General features: G+C 43.4%; 1 pseudogene; it reads right to left on the bottom strand.

Annotated features, from left to right (window-relative positions):
• Window positions 1-1896: 1896 nt before the first annotated feature.
• Window positions 1897-18306, bottom strand: LOC123991065 (annotated as a pseudogene).
• Window positions 18307-22554: the final 4248 nt, after the last annotated feature.

Here is a 22554-nt window from a genome sequence, read left to right as displayed (position 1 = left end):
AGCTCTCTTTTTACACCATTTGTGTCTGCCACTTTATTAGGTACACCACCCCATTCCCGTAACTAGATCGCTCTTACAGACAGCGAGTCTCGTGGTCATGGTTTGCTATATAAAGGAGAAAGACGGGCATCGAGGCATTCAGTTACTGTTTGAACGTTAGAATTCGCAAAACGAGTGACATAAGCGATTGAGCGTTGTATGATCTTCGGTTCCAGTATCTCAGAAACGACTGACCCCCTGGGCTTTTCATGCGCGACAGTGTCTAAAGTTTACAGAGAATGGTGCGACAAAAAAAAAAACATTCAGTTGGCGGCAGTCCTGTGGGCAAAAACAGCTCGTTGATGAGAGCGGTCAAAGGAGAATGGCAAGAATAGTGCAAGCTAACAGGTGGGCCACAAACAGACATAACGGTGCAGTACAACAGTGGTATGCAGTACGGCATCTCTGAACGCACAACTCGTCAATCCTTGTCACGGATGAGCTATTGCAAATGACCAGACAGCTAAAAACAAGAAGTGGCTCCATTGGGCACATGATCACCAACACAAATAAGCTAGCTAGCTAAATTGACGATCACTGGGGGCAACGTCGCCCCTCAGTAAAATCCCCTCGCTCCTGCCCAGAGAGAAAGGAGACAGAGGATGTGAAGTGGCCCATTTATTTCTCTGAACCCACACCCCACTATGGAGAACCAGCTTTTCAGCCTCCCACTCCCTGTTGGACCGCTGCCAAGTGGACAGGACCCACCCTGCTAACATGCTGACTAGACCGGGTGTGCACGCATGTTGATTTTGTCCATCCACACCAGACGCGAGCAGGACACACCGGTTGAAATATCAAAACGATACTCTGAACCGACTATATTAATTTGGGGACAGGTCGAAAAGCATTAAACATTCATGGCAATTTAGCTAGCTAGCTTATTTGTCTTGGGATATAAACATTGGGTTGTTATTTTTACCTGAAATGCACAAGGTCCTCGACAATTAATCCACAGATGACAGGGTAAACAGAGTTAGTTTCTAGTAATCTCTCTTCTTTGGACTTTATATGGCGGTTGGCAACCAACATTAAGGTGCATTACCACCACCAACTGGACTGGAGTGTGGACCTCAGCTCATCTATCAATCACCCACGTGGGTATATGCTCCTATCAAACAATGAGGAGATGGGAGAGGCGGGACTTGCAGCGTGTCACAAATATAACAAAGTTCTATTTTAGCGCCTGGCTATGCAGACACTCGAGCAGTTTTGGATGCAATCATTGAATAACATGTACATTTATTTTTCAACGCTCGAGCACGTAACGCAAGGGGTGTGATCATTCTGAATGTGCACTGAGCTCACTCCTCCCCTAGGACACGAGAAAGAGAGTTCCAGCTAAAACCTAGGGAGGCCCGGAATACTACCTAGGGAGGCCCGGATTACTCCTATGTGAGGAGGCGGTTTGGTGGAGTTTGGTACAAACTGTACATTGTCTCAGGGTGAGGCTACAGAGCTCTGAGGCAAGCCAGGAAGAATACAGAGTTCAGAGCTCTGAATATAACTGGAGGAGTATCAACCACTAGAATCGCCTACCCTATTAGCTTGTCCTTTGCACGTAAACCATCATCTTCACTTGCAAAGTATGCATCAGTCCTCACTCAGTGAAAAACAGCTGCTGTTGTCATGTGGCCGTAGGTCTCAAAAACAAGCTGTTCTGTTTTGTCTTCTCTAATTGAGACCCCACGGTACGATGACTGTGTTTCAAACAAACATTGAACTGCACACAAGATACTGTAGCTAGCAAAGGGTACGATGACTGTGTTTCAAACAAACATTGAACTGCACACAAGATACTGTAGCTAGCAAAGGAAATAGCTAGGTCTGTGATTCCAAAATAACATCAGAAAAGAGTCCAGAAGCGACATCTGCCTTTAATATCCGTAGAAAAACAACAGACCCTATCTGTCTAGGGAATGAAACAAACCATACTCTCTATGGGATAAACATAGTGTCAAATGAAAGAAAATACACAGACACTCAATGGCTTCTCTTTAAATCCAGTATTAGAATCATAATTCAGCACAGCCATGAAGGAAGACATATGGCTCATGCCGGTTTTCTCAAGGCTCATTGTTCATTCATCACCTACCGATAGAAGTTCCCCTTGGGCTACCATTGGAGTGAAGGCACAGAGTTCTGCCAGCCTGCACACAGTTTGCAGGAACACACGTTGTAACATCACTCCTCAGTCTTTACAGGCCTAAGATTGCACATGGGTTCTTGGTCCTTAGGGATCTGTTTGGAGATTCAACATCCCATAATATGCCTCGTCCAAAAGTCTAGGCGGTGTGGTTCAGGTTCATAAAGAAGGCCAAAGGTATCAAGTCATTCTAGATGGTAAACCTATGGTGCATTTCCACTGTCAGGCTTTGCACCAGTGTTTGGCCCAAAGATGTTGCCTTCTGAGGCCTGTCCCTGAAAAAAGCCTGGAGTGACACCAGTGTTTCAGTGGAAAAGTACCACTAGACCCCCTAAGTGCTGTTGGCCTGCTCCTGCTCAAACAGGGCCATGGCTAGGTGTGACCGCGAGGCCAGGCCCTCCAGGTTACTGAGCACACAGCGGTGGTAGATGTCCTCGCTGAAGCGCGGGTTGCACGCCTGCCGCACGTACTTCTGCACTAGCGCCGGCTCCACCGCCCGGAACACGTGCAAGCCCGAGTAGCGCACGAAGATCTCGTACACGTCCATGCTCTCCAGCAGCTCATCGTTGTTCAGGATGTCAGTGGCCATCTTGGTGCGCGACGCCATGTAGTCGGTGTTGTAGAAGCATGCCTCCTCGAAGACGTGGCGGTCGAAGCCAAGGTCTGCTGGTCGCGGTACAAGATGGTCTGGTTGAACTCCTGGAAGTGGGTGGGGAAGAACACCTGCCAGTTGCTGATGGCGTTCATGCGGCAGCGGTTGAGGAAGTCGGCGTTGACCTCGGTCCACACCGAGGCCAGGAAGAAGAGCGTGTCCACCGGGTGCTTCTTGGAGATTATGTCCATCAGCTTGACCTGCGAGGGCACCTCAGTCTTCACGCTGATCCAGGGGATCCTCACGTCGCCGTAGCGCTTCTCCACCTCCGATCATGGCCTTGATGCCGGCGAACACGTCCGACTGACTGACGCGCTGGGCGTCAAAGGGGTCGTAGACAAACAGGAAGGTGAGCAGGACATTGTCGTGCGTGTCCAGCGTGTTCATCGCATACATGTCCAGGAAGTTACCCACAAAGTCCTGCTCGCGGGCCGTGAGGGGCAGGATGACCTGCACCCAGGTGGCCTCCGTCACATAGGGCATGGGGATGATCTCAATGGTGCTGAGGGGGCAGAGCAGGCTGACCCGCTTGGCGATCATCTGGCTGTGACCTTTCTGTGTGAAGGCTTCCAGGGCCAGGTCCAGCACGTACTCCATGCCCCGGGTGGGGTCAAAGCGCCGGTAGCCGTTGAGCAGGCGGTGTTTCTTGAAGCGCAGCTGGGGCTGGTAGTGCTCGTTGAGGTGCTTCACGGCCGTCTCCAGCACGGCGCTCACGTCGGCCCAGTTGGCGCCACGCAGTTCACACTTGGGGACATTGTCGGAGCATGAGTAGATGTGCTCCTCTGTGAAGTACTCCCAGTTGATGACCTCGAAACGAGTCTTTGGCATGAAGGGAGGATTGACCCCGATTGGCCAGATAGCCCCCACCTTACCCTCTGGGGTCAACTCACTCAGGTTGTTGATCTGGACCTGGACAAAAGACAACCATAATGACACAACTGTGTTTACATGTATCAAAAGCATCTTAAAATATTTATTTCTTCAATACTATGTCAACAATGTTGATGGTAGTTGATTCAAGATTTAACTCTAATGGGTTGACATTCTCCTTGGTCAGCGTCTCTCAAAGCTTATTATAAGCGTATTATATTGTATGAGGGGTGTGTTAGGGAATCATGTGATGCTTGTTGTATACTGTAGGCTATTTTCTATGTGGAGGACTTTGCGTGATTTGATTCTTAATTGCCAGAGTGGATAAATAAAGTTGTATTGAATTGATTTACAAAGTTCACACTTTTAAACTGACGGATTGTTTACAAAATGACATTAGCAGGTACATTTAGAATGAGTTGATGTCGGAATTTCAAACATCACATCCTCACAAAACGGTTTGGTCACTGTTAAATGCCTAAATATTGGGTGTGTAGGTGTAGAAATTGGTAAGGTATATAGGAAAACTGAACATTTGCACACTGGACCCGTAACCAGTCAAACCAACACCAGTGCCGACTCCTCAAACAGCCAGAACCATACAGAAAGCCCATCTGATTCCATTAAACAAAATCAACCTGCAGCTGCTGTATCTGTAGGTAGGTCCAGTCCAGTTCGATCTGGCTGAAGTGTTTGTGCAGGCGGTACATGAGGCTGGGCTCTGACACAGGGTGGACTGTGAAGGCATTCTTAAACTGGGTACTGTCCTCTCGCTCTGGGTCTGCTTTCTTCCCCAGCTCAAAGGAGCAATATGTCATGTCCTGTAAGTAACATGCAAACAGCGGGGAGGGAAATGTTAGCCATCCCGCAGGTAAGACAACTGATGGGTGTAGTCAAAGTACTGTAAATCATGATGACATAGCATTGATAAAAGACTGGTAATCGTTATTGAACAACTCTATAGATGGGTTTTATAATAATGATGTCTTAGCTGTGTGTTTTACCTGGTGTACCTCCACACAGCTCAGACCCAGGTAGTCGATGATGCAGCGCCCAAGCCATTCGTCAGGCCTGACGCTGAGGATGTCGTTGCGGCAGGTGTCCAGGTGGGGCTGCAGGCGGGCCAGCAGGCTGCGGGAGAGCAAGTAGCCATAGCCCCCGTGGCAGTACCTGGCTCTCTCTTCCCCACCGATGAACTCCTCTGACCGGCCCAAGTAGAGGTCCTGTCCCATGCTGAGGTGGCCCACCAGCTCGGCCTGCATGTAGGTGTCGTCCTGGGCCAGGAAAAACCAGTCGCAGTCCAAGCCATTGTGCTGGTGCAGGTAACGTACCGTCTCGTACATCAGCCACACGAGCCGGTCGTCGCTGTGGGCCACCACCGTCATGCCGTGGGGGACCTTGGAGCTGCGCAGGCCCGTGAAGAAGGTGCGGTGGAAGTGGTGGGCCACGGTGCGGTTCACCGCCACTGCCAGCGTGTTGAGGGTGGCCCGCGAGGTCAGCACGCCCACCAGGAGGCGCTCTTGGATGCCCAGCTCCGTGTGGATGTAGCGCGTCCTGATCATAGAGGAGGCGTTCAGAGGGACATTCACTGTTTCAAATCAAACTCACTCATTACTGAGCGGAGCTGGGTGATTTATTTTATTACATAGATGAAATAAGGAACAGGCCCCGTCTTACGGAGTTATTTACTATGCATTTAATGTACTATTTAACAATATGCTAATAAAAAGTTGTTACAATGTTATTTTTTCTACTTAAAAATGCACTTGTTATAAGTAAAGTTGGTTTAAAAACGTCTGGTAAATGACTGTCAAGGTGAATGTAAGTCTTGAATGCGCCTAGTGTCCATTCTTGTCCAGATGGCTAGGTACTGGGATTGGATATCATTGCTGAACTTTACAGTGTAGACTTAACTCTCAACATCTGCAAAATGTAAGGATTTAGGCTATGACCAAAGGAGATCAGTCATATTCAAGAGGTATCAAAATACAGTTATGGTTAAGCCTTTCATAAAAGAAGACACTTCAATAAAGTGTAATCATTCTGTCCCATGACTGACTGAAAACAGACCGTACAAATGGTGGTCTCTTCAGACCCTCTAGGTTAACTGGCTAATTATAACTATCCAGGCCACTAATCCGCTTTAAGAGGTGATTCGGAGAGAAGCGATTAGTAGGATTATCAAACTGTATGGGGTCAATTCCACAGTAACAGAGTGATGCTGAGAATCAGAGTTTTTTGATACTTAAAGTATGGCAAACAAAAACCATTGATTTCAAAGTTAAACAAACCATAAATAATGCACAATTTATACGGAACACAAATACAATGGAGATGTACATGTAGTCTCCGTTTAAGAGACTAAGAGACTACATGTAACCAAAATTATGATTCAAAGATGTCTGCACAAAGAGTGGGGTGTCAGCTATGACATGACACCTTGAGTTTGAAAACATGTTATGCTCATTGAAGTGGATTAACACCCGGTAACAGAATGACATCATGGATCCCTGATATGTACTACACAGAAATGCATCATTATAAATGTCATTCTCTTCATGGTGATGCATCCTGAATAGGTACACAAAAGTATCTCTGATTCAGAGGGGTTGGGTTAAATGCGGAAGACACATTTGAGTTGAAAGCATTCAGTTGTACAACTGACTAGGTATCCCCTTTCAACACACTATTATTCTAATTTTCTTTACTGTACTCTGCTGTCCACGCTTGTGAAACAGACATCTTTGGTGATCTATACCCCTGTATAGCACTGCCCCACTTTCTTTACTGATTTCTCTGAGCTATTGTCCTTGAACTACTTTGTGTTGAGTGATTTTAATATTCATGTTGACAAAGATACTGACTCCAAGGCCATTGAACATATTAATCTTTTGAGCTCTATGGACTTTATCCAACATGTTACTGGGCTCATCCATAACCGCTGCCACACTCTGAACCTGGTTATTACCAATGGGCTTTCTATTGACAAATACTCTATTATTGATGATGCTTTATCTGATCACCACTGAGTATTTTTTACTACCTTGTTGCCCATAGCACAGGGTAAAACTAAACACAATATTCAGTTTTACTGCAGTGGGCTAAATCAGGGTTACAGAGTGATTCTTGGTAGTCTTACACAAATCTAATTTGAAACAAAAATATACACCTTACACACATGGCTATGAACTTAAAAGAAGTAGAGTTGAAATGTACTACATTTTGAGTTCATCCCAATATTACAATTTATATATACAGAACAAAAATAAACGCAACATCTAAAGTGTTGGTCCCATATTTCATGAGCTGAAATAAAAGATCTCTGAAATTTTCCATATGCAAAAAAAGCTTATTTCTCTGTTTGTGAGCATTTCTCATTTGCCAAGATAATCCATCCACCTGACAGGTGTGGCATATCAAGACGTTGATTAAAGAGCATGATCAATACACAGGTGCACATTGTGCGGGTGACAAAAAAAGGCCACTAAAATGTGCAGTTGTGTCACACAACACAATGCAATTGGCATGCTGACTGCAGGAATGTCCACCAGAGCTGTTGCCAGATAATTTAATATTAATTTCTCTACCATAAGCCACCTCCCAACGTCGTTTTAGAGAATTTGGCAGTACGTCCAACCGGCCTCACAACCGCAGACCACATGTAACCATGCCAGCCCAGGACCTTCACATCCGTCTTCTTCGCTTGCAGGCCCAGCTACCCGGACAGCTGATGAAACTGAGAAGTATTTCTGTTTGTAATCTAGCCATTTTGTGGGGAAAAACTCATTCTGATTGGCTGGGCCTGGCTCCCCAGTGGGTTTGACAGAGAAACACTGGATGTTGTTTTATTTTATAATCTTTATTAATTATGAAATTATGGAAAATATTGATAACATTCCACCCATTAGGCCAAAGGTGGCTCTTTAGGTCATTAATTGCCGGAAAGGGCTACGAAACGCTAACTTACCTCTGAGGTTGCTTCAGATGTTATTGAGTGTATGAACAATACACCATCACCCATTCTGCCGTCCTCTTGTGATGACTTAGTTCATAACTTTAATGTCAAAGTAAGGGTGGCCATTGATGCCATAGCTCCAGTAAGGTTGAAAAGGGACACATCTAAACGGAGAGCCCCTTGGATGAGTGAGGAAACAAATCAAATTAAAGAGAAATTGCAGAAAGGCAGAGTAGAAGTGGAGAAAATCAAAGTTCCAGGTCCACTATGATATTTTGAGAGAGCAACTTGGCTATACACAGTGTACAAAACATTAAGGACACCTGCTCTTTCTATGACATAGACTGACCAGGTGAATCCAGGTGAAACCTATGATCCTTTATTGATGTCACTTGTTAAATCCATTTAAAATCAGTGCAGATGAAGGGGAGGAGACAGGTTAAAGAATGATTTTTAAGCCTTGAGACGTTCGAGACATGGATTGTGTATGTGTGCCATTCAGAGAGTGAATGGGCAGACAAAATATTTAAGTTCCTTTGAACGGGGTATAGGAGCAGATGCCAGGCACACCAGTTTGTGTCAAGAGCTGCAACACTTCTGGGTTTTTCACACTCAACAGTTTCCCGTGTGTATCAAGAATGGTCCACCACCCAAAGGACATCCAGCCAACTGGAGTCAACATGGGACAGCATCCCTGTGGAACGCTTTTGACACCTTGTACAGTCCAGTCCCTGACAAAATTGAGGCTGCTCTGAGGGCCAAAGGGGGCCAAAGGGGGTGGGATCCTTAACGTTTTGTACACTCAATATATACAATTAGAAATGCCTGACAGAAAAATGAGCCTAACTTGAGCACTAATAATCAGAATATTTTGAGAGTGCTCTTCTCGACCATTGATGGCCTGATAAATCCTAACCCCGCAAACCTGTGTGAACATTCCTCCACATCTAAATGTGATGAGTTTGCAGCATATGCCAGAGACAAGATAATAAACATTAGGCTGAGTATCAAGTCAAGCAAGACCTGATGAGAAGTTTGATGATATGTGCCTACCACGCAAAGGCACTGTGGAGTTATTTCCCCTGGTTGATGCAGACAGAAAGTGATATCAAAACTTAAGTCTTTTACCTGCCTTCTCGATCCTACCCCACCCCTTCTTTAAAACAGTTTTTTATTGCATATCTGAAGAAATGCAAGCTATTGTTAATCCCTCCCTGTTCACGGGCACTTTCCCCACTGCACTACAAACTGCTATGGTGAAACGCCTTCAGAAGAAAAGTAATCTAGTCTTTAGCTTTTAGCAATTTTCAATCAATCTCCAACCTTCCATTCTTAAAACAAAATTCTGGAGAAATTGATATTCAAACAGCTAAATTATTTTTTAAGTGCCAACTGTATTTTTGAAAATGTTCCATTTGGTTTTTGTGCTCCCCAAGGCACAGAGACAGCCTTAGTTAAAGTGGTCAATTATCTTAGCTACAACAAAGATGCCAAAAAGCTCTCTGTCCTTGTACTCTTGGATTTAAGTGCTGTATTCAACACTGTTTACCATGATGTCCTTCTGGACAGACTGGAGAGGTGGGTTGTCCTCTGGTCCAGTTCTAAATTGGTTTAGGACAGGGGTTCGCAAAGTTTTTGGGCCCACGACCTCATTTTGATAACTGAAAATTCTCATTGAAAAACAATGTACTTCATTTTTTATTGTGGCTATGGCAGTCAATTGCAAAACATTCTAACAGTATTTCTTATTGTATTCTCAACTCAACATCATATACATTTAATGAGGGGTTGTGACAGTCAGTTGCAAATTAATCTGACATAATTTCCCTTATCTCACCACCACGAATGAGATGGGTCTGCTTGAAGCATGTCGCGTTGGAGCTTCTCAAAGTCAGCGGGCATGGTCGACAGTGTGCACCTAAATCTCTCCTGTCACATCAAACCTGGATCAATATTTGTTTTAAATGCACCAAATCAGCATACCACAAGTTTTACACATCAGAGGGAGACTGCACAGTATTTTAAAATTTTTTATTTCACCTTTATTTAACCAGATAGGCTAGTTGAGAACAAGTTCTCATTTACAACTGCGACATGGCCAAGATAAAGCATAGCAGTGTGAACAGACAACAACACAGAGTTACACATGGAGTAAACAATAAACAAGTCAATAACACAGTAGAAAAAAACGGGGGGAAAAGAGTCTATATACATTGTATGCAAAAGGCATGAGGAGGTAGGCAATAAATAGGCCATATGAGTGAATAATTACAGTTTAGCAGATTAACACTGGAGTTATAAATGATCAGATGATCATGTGCAGGTAGAGATACTGGTGTGCAAAAGAGCAGAATGATGATCAGTGAGATACACCTGCTGGAGCGCGTGCTACGGGTGGGTGTTGCCATCGTGACCAGTGAACTGAGATAAGGCGGAGCTTTACCTAGCATGGACTTGTAGATGACCTGGAGCCAGTGGGTCTGGCGACGAATATGTAGCGAGGGCCAGCCGACTAGAGCATACAGGTCGCAGTTGTGGGTGGTATAAGGTGCTTTAGTAACAAAATGGATGGCACTGTGATAAACTGCATCCAGCTTGCTGAGTATAGTATTGGAAGCTATTTTGTAGATAACATCGCAGAAGTAGAGGATCGGTAGGATAGTCAGTTTTACTAGGGTAAGTTTGGCGGCATGAGTGAAGGAGGCTTTGTTGCGAAATAGAAAGCCGACTCTAGATTTGATTTTAGATTGGAGATGTTTGATATGAGTCTGGAAGGAGAGTTTACAGTCTAGCCAGACACCTAGGTACTTATAGATGTCCACATATTCTAGGTCGGAACCATCCAGGGTGGTGATGCTAGTCGGGCGTGCGGGTGCAGGCAGCGAACGGTTGAAAAGCACGCATTTGGTTTTACTAGCATTTAAGAGCAGTTGGAGGCCACGGAAGGAGTGTTGTATGGCATTGAAGCTCGTTTGGAGGTTCGATAGCACAGAGTCCAAGGAAGGTGTAGAGGTGGATCAGGGAATCGCCCGCAGCAAGAGCAACATTATTGATATATACAAAGAAAAGAGTTGGCCCGAGAATTGAACCCTGTGGCACCCCCATAGAGACTGCCAGAGGACCGGACAACATGCCCTCCGATTTGACACACTGAACTCTGTCTGCAAAGTAGTTGGTGAACCAGGCAAGGCAGTCATTAGAAAAACCGAGGCTACTGAGTCTGCCGATAAGAATATGGTGATTGACACAGAGTCGAAAGCCTTGGCCAGGTCAATGAAGACGGCTGCACAGTACTGTCTTTTATCGATGATGGTTATGATATTGTTTAGTACCGTGACCGGCTTGGAAACAGGATTGCACAGCGGAGAAGGTACGGTGGGATTTGGGATGGTCGGTGATCTGTTTGTTAACTTGGCTTTCGAATACCTTAGATAGGCAGGGCAGGATGGATATAGGTCTGTAGCAGTTTGGGTCCAGGGTGTTTCCCCCTTTGAAGAGGGGGATGATCTAGGCAGCTTTCCAATCCTTGGGGATCTCAGATGATACGAAAGAGAGGTTGAACAGGCTGGTAATAAGGGTTGTGACAATGGCGGCGATAGTTTCAAAAATAGAGGGTCCAGATTGTCAAGCCCAGCTGATTTGTATGGGTCCAGGTTTTGCAGCTCTTTCAGAACACCTGCTATCTGGATTTGGGTAAAGGAGAAGCTGGGGAGGCTTGGGCGAGTAGCTGTGGGGGGGGGCAGAGCTGTTGGCTGAGGTTGGAGTAGCCAGGATGAAGGCATGGCCAGCCTTTGAGAAATGCTTGTTGAAGTTTTCAATTACCATGGATTTATCGGTGGTGACCGTGTTACCTAGCCTCAGTCCAGTGGGCAGCTGGGAGGAGGTGCTCTTGTTCTCCATGGACTTCACAGTGTCCCAGAACTTTTTGGAGTTAGAGCTACAGGATGCAAATTTCTGCTTGAAAAAGCTGGTCTTTGCTTTCCTGACTGACTGCGTGTATTGGTTCCTGACTTCCCTGAACAGTTGCATATCACGGGAGCTATTCGATGCTATTGCAGTCCGCCAGAGGATACTCAAAGTATTCCCTTTGAGTCCGATCCAAAACTCCTCCATAGTGACCCGTGAATGCGGCCACATGACAGCTCGATCAGCTGTTGGATTTCACTTCCTGGCAAGCTCACGGAGCCAGGATCACAGTCAAATGGATTTAGCTGATTCAGTCACTCATCTGTAGAATTTTTGTTTTTCCGTTGCATGCTTGTGTTCAGTTCAGTCAGTTTCCCAAATGTCTGTTACATAGGCAATGAGACATTTTATTTGTTTACACAGAGTCAACAGTCTTTTTATAAATATATATTTTTTACATCCATTAAAAATGACAGTTCCCCTCTCAATTCAAAAGATCTTTCCAACACTTCTCCTCGATAACCACCAAGCCTCGGTGTGAAATAGAACATTGTCCTGCTCTGATCCCAGATCTCCACCTCGTTTTGCGAACAGGTGTGCACGAAGTAGTTTAACAATAGAAGTTACCTGGGCCGTATCTCAGTTCTGCGCTCAGCTCTTCCGCCAGTTGCTCTCGGTGTATCTCCATTACAGCTCAGTGTGTGTATCATACATTGCGTCCATATAGCAGAGGGAGACGCATTCATAACTCGAGTGCAGAGGCCTGCCCGCCATCCCGTGATAGATGGAGCCCCATCTGTGCAAAAGCCCACCATTCAATCCCATGGAATCTGTTATTCGTTAATATAGCCATGCAGCACCCTGAACATCCCATGTGCCGTTTCATGCTCGGGAATTGTGAGACAAAAAAAAAAAATATGTCCTCATGAATTGCATCCTCTAACATGTAGCGAACAAAGGTCAATGCATCTCGGCCCTAACAGCTAACATCCATTTGGAGAGCATGAGGTGGGGAGTTTGAGTCGTTCACTCTTGATTGCTAGCTATAGCATCAATTAGTAGTTTCATAGTGTTATCTGACAAAGGTATTGATGTGAGTGTCTATGCCTCTGCCTCCCCACACATGGTTTTCACCATATCAATTGTGGCTAGTAATATCAAAGTCTCTGCAATAGTGTATGGTTTCATAGCATAGCGGGCTTAGCCATTCACCGTGGGAATGATTCAAGTGCAACGGTTAAGTGCGGCCTTTTCACACAATCTAAGGGCTCTCTGGGTGAATTTGAACTTTTAGATTTGTAACCTTTTCATTTAGATTACAATGATTGAGAGACAAAGACGATATTTTAATATATACAGTACCAGTTAACAGTGTGGACACCTAATCATTTTTCAATTTGTATATTTTATTATTATTATATTTAAATGTTTTATTTAACTAGGCAAGCCAGTTAAGAACCAATTCTTATTTACAATGGTGCCCTACCCCGGCGACGCTTGGCCATGGAACACCCAAATCACGGCCAGATGTGATAGTTTGGATTCGAACCAGGGACTGTAGTGACACCTCTTGCACTGAGATTCAGTACCTTAGACCACTGCGCCATTCAAGGGCTTTTCTTTATTCGTACTATTTTCTACATTGTAGAATAATAGTGAAGACATCCAAACTATGAAATAACACATATGGAATCATGTAGTAACCAAAAAAAGTGTTAAATCAAAATATATTTTATATTTGAGATTCTTCAAAGTAGCCACCCTTTGCCTTGATGACAGCTTTGCACACGCTTGGCATTCTCTCAACCAGCTTCATGAAGAATGCTTTTCCAACAGTCTTGAAGGAGTTCCCACATATGTGGTTGGCTGCTTTTCCTTCCCTCTGCGGTCCAACTCATCCCAAACCTTCTCAATTGGGTTGAGGTTGGGTGGCTGTGGAGGCCAGGTCATCTGATGTATCACTCCATCACCCTCCTTGGTAAAATAGCCCTTACACAGCCTGGTGTATTTTGGGTCATTGTCCTGTTGAAAAACAAATGATAGTCCCACTAAGTGCAAACAAGATGGGATGGTGTATCACTGCAGAATGCTGTGGTTGCCATGATGGTTAAGTATGCCTTGAATTCTAAATAAATCACTGACAGTGTCACCAGTAAAACACCCCCACATCTCCTCCTCCATGCTTCATGGTGGGAACCACACATGCGGAGATCATCCTCCTCTACTCTGCGTCTCACAAAGACACAGCGGTTGGAACCAAAAATCTCACATTTGGACTCATCAGACCAAAGAACAGATTACCACCGCTTTAATGTCCATTGCTCGTGTTTCTTGGCCAAAGCAAGTCTCTTCTTATTATTGGTGTCCTTTAGTAGTGGTTTAGACTGTCGTTTCTCTATGTTTATTTGAACTGTTCTTGCCATAATATGGACTTGGTCTTTTACCAAATAGGGCTATCTTCTGTATACCAGCTCTACCTTGTCACAACACAACTGATTGGCTCAAACGCACAAATTAACTTAACAAGGCACATCTGTTAATTGAAATGCATTCCAGGTGACTACCTCATGAAGCTGGTTGAGAGAATGCCAAGAGTGTGCGAAGCTGTCATCAAGACAAAGGGTGGCTACTTTGAAGAATCTCAAATATATTAAATATTTGGATTTGTTTAACACTTTTCTGGTTACTACATTATTCCATAATATTTGTTTTATACATGGTTGTGATGTCTTCAATATTATTCTACAATGTAGAAAATAGTTTTAAAAAATGTTTTAAAAAATAAGAAAAACCCTTGAATGAGTAGGTGTGTCCGAACCTTTGACTGGTACTGTACGTATATTTAGTGTTAGAGAAAAGGTGCATATTTTCTAAAGGTCTGTCTTGATCAAAAAGTCTGCCCCCATCGCTGTGAACGTCTCACTGAGCTATAGCTTGGCTTCCTGAAATCGTTAGGAACTTGCCTTTCATCTCATATGAATCTACTATTTTAGATTACTGGCTATAAATCGATGTTTGAATGTGCTAGAGACAAAACCACTCCCTCCTGCTGCATTACAATGTAAGAATTCCAGACATATGCTTTGCTAGTGGCTGTGACGTAGAGTTCTGATGGACAGTACGAAGAGAGAATGAAATGGTAGGAGGGACATCCCCGCTTCAAGTGGTATCGGATTTCACATCCTGCTTCATACAGGCAGAAGAGACATATGTCCTGTGTCTGTGAGAATCAGGGCTACCGCGCAATGCAAGCCATTTCGATCTATGGTGTCCACATATTGATTTATATACGAAAATGTCGGTCAGAACCGGCACCAGAAACACTCAGGTCCCAAAAACAGGGGACTTTACATCTAAACAAATATAGACTCTTAGCTTTCATTTGACACCAAATTTGATGTGCTCCTATGAACTTCCCGTTAGTACTCAAGCCAGGGTTCTTTACATGGAATTGGCCATGGGCTTTTTAAACAAATCTTTATCAAGGGGTGAAATGTCAGTAGCGGTCTAATAGCATTGGCCATCTCTTTCTTCACCTTCCTTTTTTAACAACTTTCATATAGCCTAAGAAATTATGGTATCTGTTCCCTAAAAGTGTAGGCCGACATATTCTACATCATATCAACCAGAGTGGTTTAGACTCAGTACAAACAGATCAAATCAGTTTAAAAATGGGTGAACAAACAACGAAAATCTGTGAGAATCAAACAGACAGTGGCCTATAAAGGCCTTCCTTTTGAAACAACGTGTGATGCATCTGCAGCGAAAGTCATGATTTGCGTCATTTACATATCGATGACGAATTTGGCAATGTTAGCAGGTTGCATAAGCGTTAGTTCCCAGAAAACACCACTCATGCCTCGCACTGGGGTGCATTATTTTTTATGACAGTTATAAAAGAGGATTTCATAAAAGAGATCCAATAGCTCTGCATTTATTTTTAAGCAGTGTCTTCCTTTTGGTCATTTCCATGTAGAAGTATCCATCCAAGTACAAACATGTCAAGTTCATAGGAGCATGTCAAATGAAAGGGCACGACAAAAAATTATTTAAAAAAATATATATATATGTATGTGCAATAAGCAAAATTCTTTGATTTGTCAAACAGATAAAAGGGGTCTTAGAAAACATCTACCAGAAAGTCTTAAAATGTATTACAAAAACAATAATATTGAAGTAAATACCCCTGGCAACTAATATAAACACTTTTTTCTGCCTTCTGTAAGTGTAAGAAACATTGCCTTGTGCCTTGAAATTCCTTTACCAAAATCCCACAGATCTTTTAAGATATTGTCTAATTTCTTTCCCTCATGTGAAGGGAGGACAATGAAAGTTCACAGAACTATCAAGGTAGACCTATCACTTAGTTAGTGTTTTTACTGATACCAATTTTGTATATGAATTATTAAGTCATTAAAAATCTAAATTCTGTGATCAAATCGGTCAGTCTGCCCTGGATTTCAGCGCCTACCCCGGGCAAACCCTCCTCTAACCGAGACGACGCTGGGACAATAGTATGCCGCCCTATGGGACTCCCAATCACAGCCAGTTGTGATACATCCAGGGATCGAACCCGAGTCTGTAGTGACGCCTCTAGCATTGCGATGCAGTGCCTTAGACGGCTGCGCCACACAGTTCCAAAGTACAGCACAGTTGTGTAGAGTAGATTGTCAGGAGAGTAGAGTACAGTACAAAGTAGAGAACACTAGAGTTGAGTACACTGTACTGAACTATACTCTTCTGAACTATACTCGACTTTGCTGTACTTTGATGTCCAAACTTGTGAAACATAAACGTCTATGATTGGTCGGGTCCAGAACATCCAAATTTGGTCTTGTTTGTTGGCGGAGCTCATTAAAATAATAGCCAGTGTGTAGGATAATACCCAAATATGCATAAAGGAGGATATTGCATATTTCTACCTGTGTGTACTTATTCAGGATACATCACCATGAAGAGAATGACATTCATATCCATAATTATGCATTTCTGTGTAGTATAGATCAGGGACACATGATAAAATGGTGTTACGGCAATTCTGTTACTGGGTGTAAATCCACTTCACTTATTGTAGTTCAATAACCTAAAGAGATTTTTTCAAACTCAAGGTGTCAAGTCATAGCTGACACCCCATTCCTTCTGCAGACAACTTTATATCTTAATTTGGAGAAGATATTTAAGAATTTTTGGATAATGTGGTCACATTGAAAAGAGGAAGATTTTACCTAAATTCTGTTACAAAACTTTGCATCTGCACCTTTCTTCCAATAAATGTGTTTGTAGAATTGTATGTGTAAATTGTTAAAAGTAATCATTTTGCATAGAGTTGTATGGTTTGTTAAACTTTGAAATCAATGGATTTTGTTTGGTATCCATTTTAAGTGAAAAACCTGCCCATTTGCAAACTCTTATCTCTGAAACCTAGTGTTAGGCTAGGATGTGTTATTCCTCTGTGCATCCATCCCAAAATGCTCACCTGAGGACCTTATTGTGTGGTTAGTTGGGGTCCTTGCGGTATGGTATGATGCGTGGCTGGAAGTCCTCATTCCCAGGACCACCTCTCTGGTCCCCATGGGGGTCTCCCCTGTTGCTGCCCAGGAAGAGACCGCTAATTGCCCAGTTCATCTCCACACGAGTCAAATGGGTCTCCCTGGGTCCAGGAGACCATCAGCAGGCTCAGGCTGCATCCCAAAGAGAGCCCCAGGATAAGGGGGAAAGCAGGCCTGAACACGGCCAGGAAGGAGGAAAGACGCATAAAGAAGAGGTGGACTTCAGTGCTGTCAATCAAGTTTTATGTTATGTTCCTCTGAAATTCTCCACAAACATTTGTAGAACGCTGTTTAAAACCATGTAATCGCCCTTCTGGTGAAGTGCCAACCACTTTCAAGCTAGGTTCAGTCAAATCTGATAAATTGGCACAATCCTGGCTGTGATGAACCATGGAGTAGATAGCTCACTAAATCCTTATCAGTGCCATTTAAAGACAAGGTACTATAAGGTATTTAATATAGAATAACTTGACACACTGAACAGACAGCTGTATTGACTGCCACTGTTCAGCAGTCAATACCTAGCTACTGTAATAGGTTTCTGTCCAATATTAAACCATCTAGCTAGCTAGTAGGCTAACAAGTACGCAAGCCAGCCATAAATAACAATTTGCAATTGGCTTGCTACGAGTTAACTAGCTAGTGAGGTGGCTGGCTAGTGTCCCCAGCTAGCTAGCGACATACAATGAAACCAGGGCTTTACACTGCTGTAACGTTATTCATATTTTAGATAACCATCCTGACAAAACGACAACATCCAAGCCTCGGTATCGGGTAGCAAGCTACCTAGTTAACGGTGTTTGTCCTTCGTTCTCTCCCCAAAACAAAGTGTGTTTTCCTCTCCATTTTTGTTCATGCAGGCGCAGTTATCAATATTTTGTCTGGAGGTGGTCAGAAAAAGATGAAATTCCATGTCAGCGTGGTCCTCAGAAACACAGCATGCATGCTGTCTTTTCTTCAAATTATGTCGACCTTTTTGTGCTCTCACTTCCTCAAAGTGAGTAATTCACCGCCTCCAAGTAAAGAATCTCTTTCAAATCTTCATGAATTAATTTTAAAAAATGCTACTTGTCAGAGAGAAACCTTCCGGAAAGCGTGTCGTGCACTGGATAAGGTACAATCTGGAAATATTGCTTCTCATTCTGCATCCATTCTGCACTGCGCTTGTGGGGCAAAATGCTATCAGACACGTCGTCATCAGACGTCTGTAGAGGGGGTCTCGAATGGGCCCTTCAAATTCATTCTATTTTTTCCCCTTAATTTTCTTGCATTCAAAAAGATACATTGTATGCATCCAGAACAGTAGTGAGGAAAATATTTAGCTAAAATATTTTTTGAAGGGGGTAGGGAATCTAATCATTCCTTTTATGTGACTCAACTCAAACTTAATGTCAAAGATTGTTGTGCTGGCAACACTCATTGGGCACATATTCAAATCATTACTTTATTTTGTAAATCACAGTCTGATTACTTATGCAACTGAAACATGGACCAATACATTTGATTTAATATCCACTTTATTATCCATCTTTTCAACATTCCATAATCTGAAACTAACCCTGATTCAGATGACCATCCTACCCATGCTAGATTACGGAGACAATTTATAGATCGTCAGGTAAGGGTGCTCTAGAGCAGCTAGATGTTCTTTACCATTCGGGCATCAAATTTGCCACCAATGCTCCTTATAGAACACATCACATTACTCTTCTGTAAACTGGTCATTTCTTTGTACCCGTCGCAAGACCCACCCATGTTTATTTATAAAACCCTCTTAGGCCTCACTCCCCCCTATCTGAGATGCCTACTGCAGCCCTCATCCTCCACATATAACACCCGTTCTGCCTGTGACATTCTGCTAAAGGTCCCTGTAGTATCTGGGATCTACATATTTTTATATTAGTTACTATGCTGTTACTAAGCAGTAATGTATTACGGCAGTGTTACGTTACTACACCTAATAGAAAATGCACATGCGCACTAGGGTGCCGGGAACTGTAGAGCACGAGGGGTTTTGACTAAACGAAAACTAACTGTACTCCTGTCTCCTGCCTGGTCATTTCTCCACAACACAAATATTACAGTCCCCAAAGTACCTACATCCCTAAGTCGCTGCTCTTTTCAGTTCGCTGCAGCTAGCGACTGTAACGAGCTGCAACAAACACTCAAACTGGACTGTTTTAACTCAATCGCTTCATTCAAAGACTCAATCATGGACACTCTTAGTGACAGTTGTGGCTGCTTTGCGTGATGTGTTGTCTCTACCTGCTTGCCCTTTGTGCTGTTGTCTGTGCACAATAATGTTTTCGATTTTTTTAGGGGTGGATTAGCTTAATATTGCGGAAAGATTGTTGCTTTCATCAATGTAATTGTCTGCATCATTTCCAATCCCCCATATTTTTGGGGGGGTAAATATATATATCCATATACAGTGGGACAAAAAAGTATTTAGTCAGCCACCAATTGTGCAAGTTCTCCAACTTAAAAGATGAGAGAGGCCTGTCATTTTCATCATAGGTACACTTCAACTATGACAGACAAAATGAGGGAGAAAAAAAAATCCAGAAAATCACATTGTAGGATTTCTTATGAATTTATTTGCAAATTATGGTGGAAAATAAGTATTTGGTCACCTACAAACAAGCAAGATTTCTGGCTCTCACAGACCTGTAACTTCTTCTTTAAGAGGCTCCTCTGTCCTCCACTCATTACCTGTTTGAACTGGTTATCAGTATAAAAGACACCTGTCCACAACCTCAAACAGTCACACTCCAAACTCCACTATGGCCAAGACCAAAGAGCTGTCAAAGGACACCAGAAACAAAATTGTAGACCTGCACCAGGCTGGGAAGACTGAATCTGCAATAGGTAAGCAGCTTGGTTTGAAGAAATCAACTGTGGGAGCAATTATTAGGAAATGGAAGACATACAAGACCACTGATAATCTCCCTCGATCTGGGGCTCCGCGCAAGATCTCACCCAGTGGGGTCAAAATGATCACAAGAACGGTGAGCAAAAATCCCAGAACCACACAGGGGGACCTAGTGAATGACCTGCAGAGAGCTGGGACCAAAGTAACAAAGCCTACCATCAGCAAGGGCATTGAAGATGAAACGTGGCTGGGTCTTTCAGCATGACAATGATCCCAAACACACCGCCCGGGCAACGAGGAGTGGCTTCGTAAGAAGCATTTCAAGTTCCTAGAGTGGCCTAGCCAGTCTCCAGATCTCAACCCCATAGAAAATCTTTGGAGGGAGTTGAAAGTCTGTGTTGCCCAGCAACAGCCCCAAAACATCACTGCTCTAGAGGAGATCTGCATGGAGGAATGTGCCAAAATATCAGCAACAGTGTGTGAAAACCTTGTGAAGACTTACAGAAAACATTTGACCTCTGTCATTACCAACAAAGGGTATATAAAAGTATTGAGATAAAAAGTTTGACCAAATACTTATTTTCTACTTTCTCACAAAATGTTAACTATAATTAACGCATTTATGTCTTTATCTTTAAAAATTATAACTGGTTTGGCATGTAGTCATTTTGTGAGGGCTTGGTTCTGATGGGGAACGAGAGCTGAACTAAGCCCATGATGCATTTATAACTTATAATATTCAAGAATCAAAGGCTATATATTGTTAATTTAAAAATAAAAATATATCATGCAGTTGCGTATAATGAACTGCTCGTATGCATTGAACCTTTCACAATTTCCTCTTGAACAAGTACTGTATTTTCTTATGAAGAAATCAGAGGTTATTCACACTATGGCTCATTTTAATGTTGCAGAGGTGGAAATCAGCTCGCTGGCTCTCTCGCTCATAGACACTGTCTTCTTATTTTCCTTCCCGTGGAAATATCCCCCCTCCTTGTTGTCATGGTTCAGAATGTTAGCTTCAAAGAGTGACAACCAGGTCAGTCTGACACAATGAGTCTATTTTTATTGGAGTTTGAGCTCTCATTTCTTGTGTTCCTTTCTTATTCACTCAACTGTCTCTTCCTCCTCCAGTCACACATATACAAGAACCTGGAGTTTGGGGTTGACCTGGACCCGCGAGTGGCTCTGGTGGGGCCTAACGGAGCAGGAAGTCTACACTACTCAAACTCCTGATAAGGAGAGGGAGATGGCACCATTTCAGTCAACTCTTGTTTTACCATATTGTAATGACAGTAGTGTATACATGGTAATACCCCTCGTTCTTTGTTTGGCTCTCCAGCTTCTCCCCACTGAAGGCATGATTAGGAAACATTCTTATGTGAAGATTGGCCGATATCACCAGGTAGAAACATTAAAAGTTGCCTGGTATTCCCAAAGATAGCCATCCCCTGCCGGTCACTGGGTTTTGATTGACAGGCATACTGCTTTTATGCATGGATGTTGCAACTCCTAAAGTCCTAAAGGCCTTTGTACTTCACACCTATTCTGGGTCAGCACATATGCTTGTTAATGTATATCTGAATGTATTTGATATGATTTATTTATCTGCAGCATCTGACAGACCAGATGAAAAAAAAAATATTGAAAAAAAAATTGGATTGATGAAAAATGTACTCTTACACGTTCTTGTGCCTTACCTCTGTCCACTCCGCTAGGTGAGACCGATAAGAAACCTGTCGGACGGGCAGAAGTGTTGGGTGTGCTTCGCCTGGCAGAACCCACACATGCCTTTCCTGGACATCAAGACCATTAACGCCCTGGCTGACACCATCAATGACTACGAGGGCGGCATCGGGCTGGTCAGCCACTACTCATCCAGCAGGTACCGCAACTATGTACTCCATGACCAGGCACTTATATGTACTTCACATCACTTAGCCTAATGTGCAACACAATTTAAAACCCTGCCAGGTCAATAGAATTGGGGAGAAAAGGGACATGTTTTCAAAAGAGGTTTGTTCATTTCCTATCATTCTGATATAGAGCTGTGACACCAACTGTTTGTTTTTTTCCCCACCGGGTGGCTCAGGAGATCTGGGAGTGTGAGAAGCAAACCATCACCAAATTGAACGGACTTCCTGGCAAACAACAAATATTTGAAATCAAAGATTGACAACCAAGCACATCTAGAGCCCCTGCAATCTGAGCTAGTAAACCCAATCTCCATCATGGACTTGGCCTCCAAGTGCATGTGTGGTGGAACAATATTCCTCACCCGCTCCGGGGTGACGTTTCCCCTAGGTACAGCTCTAGGAGAAGAGTCCTCTTCCCCCAATCCTAACCATTAGTGGGGAAAATGCTAAACTGACCCAAGAACAGCATCTAAGGGCAATTTCACCCACCTGCTTCCAGCTCAGTCTGCACTCCAAACAGCTGATTTCGCCAGAAGCATGTCAAAGTGCATTATAGAATACATTCCATTGTGCTGACATCAAAAGTGTATGCAGCAGCTTTTATGTTATTTATGATATTTCAAAGTGACTTGTTTTCCTTGTGTAAAAG

The sequence above is a fragment of the Oncorhynchus gorbuscha genome, linkage group LG12 (assembly GCF_021184085.1).
Source record: "Oncorhynchus gorbuscha isolate QuinsamMale2020 ecotype Even-year linkage group LG12, OgorEven_v1.0, whole genome shotgun sequence".
NCBI classification, from domain to species: Eukaryota; Metazoa; Chordata; class Actinopteri; order Salmoniformes; family Salmonidae; genus Oncorhynchus; species Oncorhynchus gorbuscha.
Note: the sequence above shows the minus strand (reverse complement) of the source record. Positions and strands in the feature narration are given on the sequence as shown.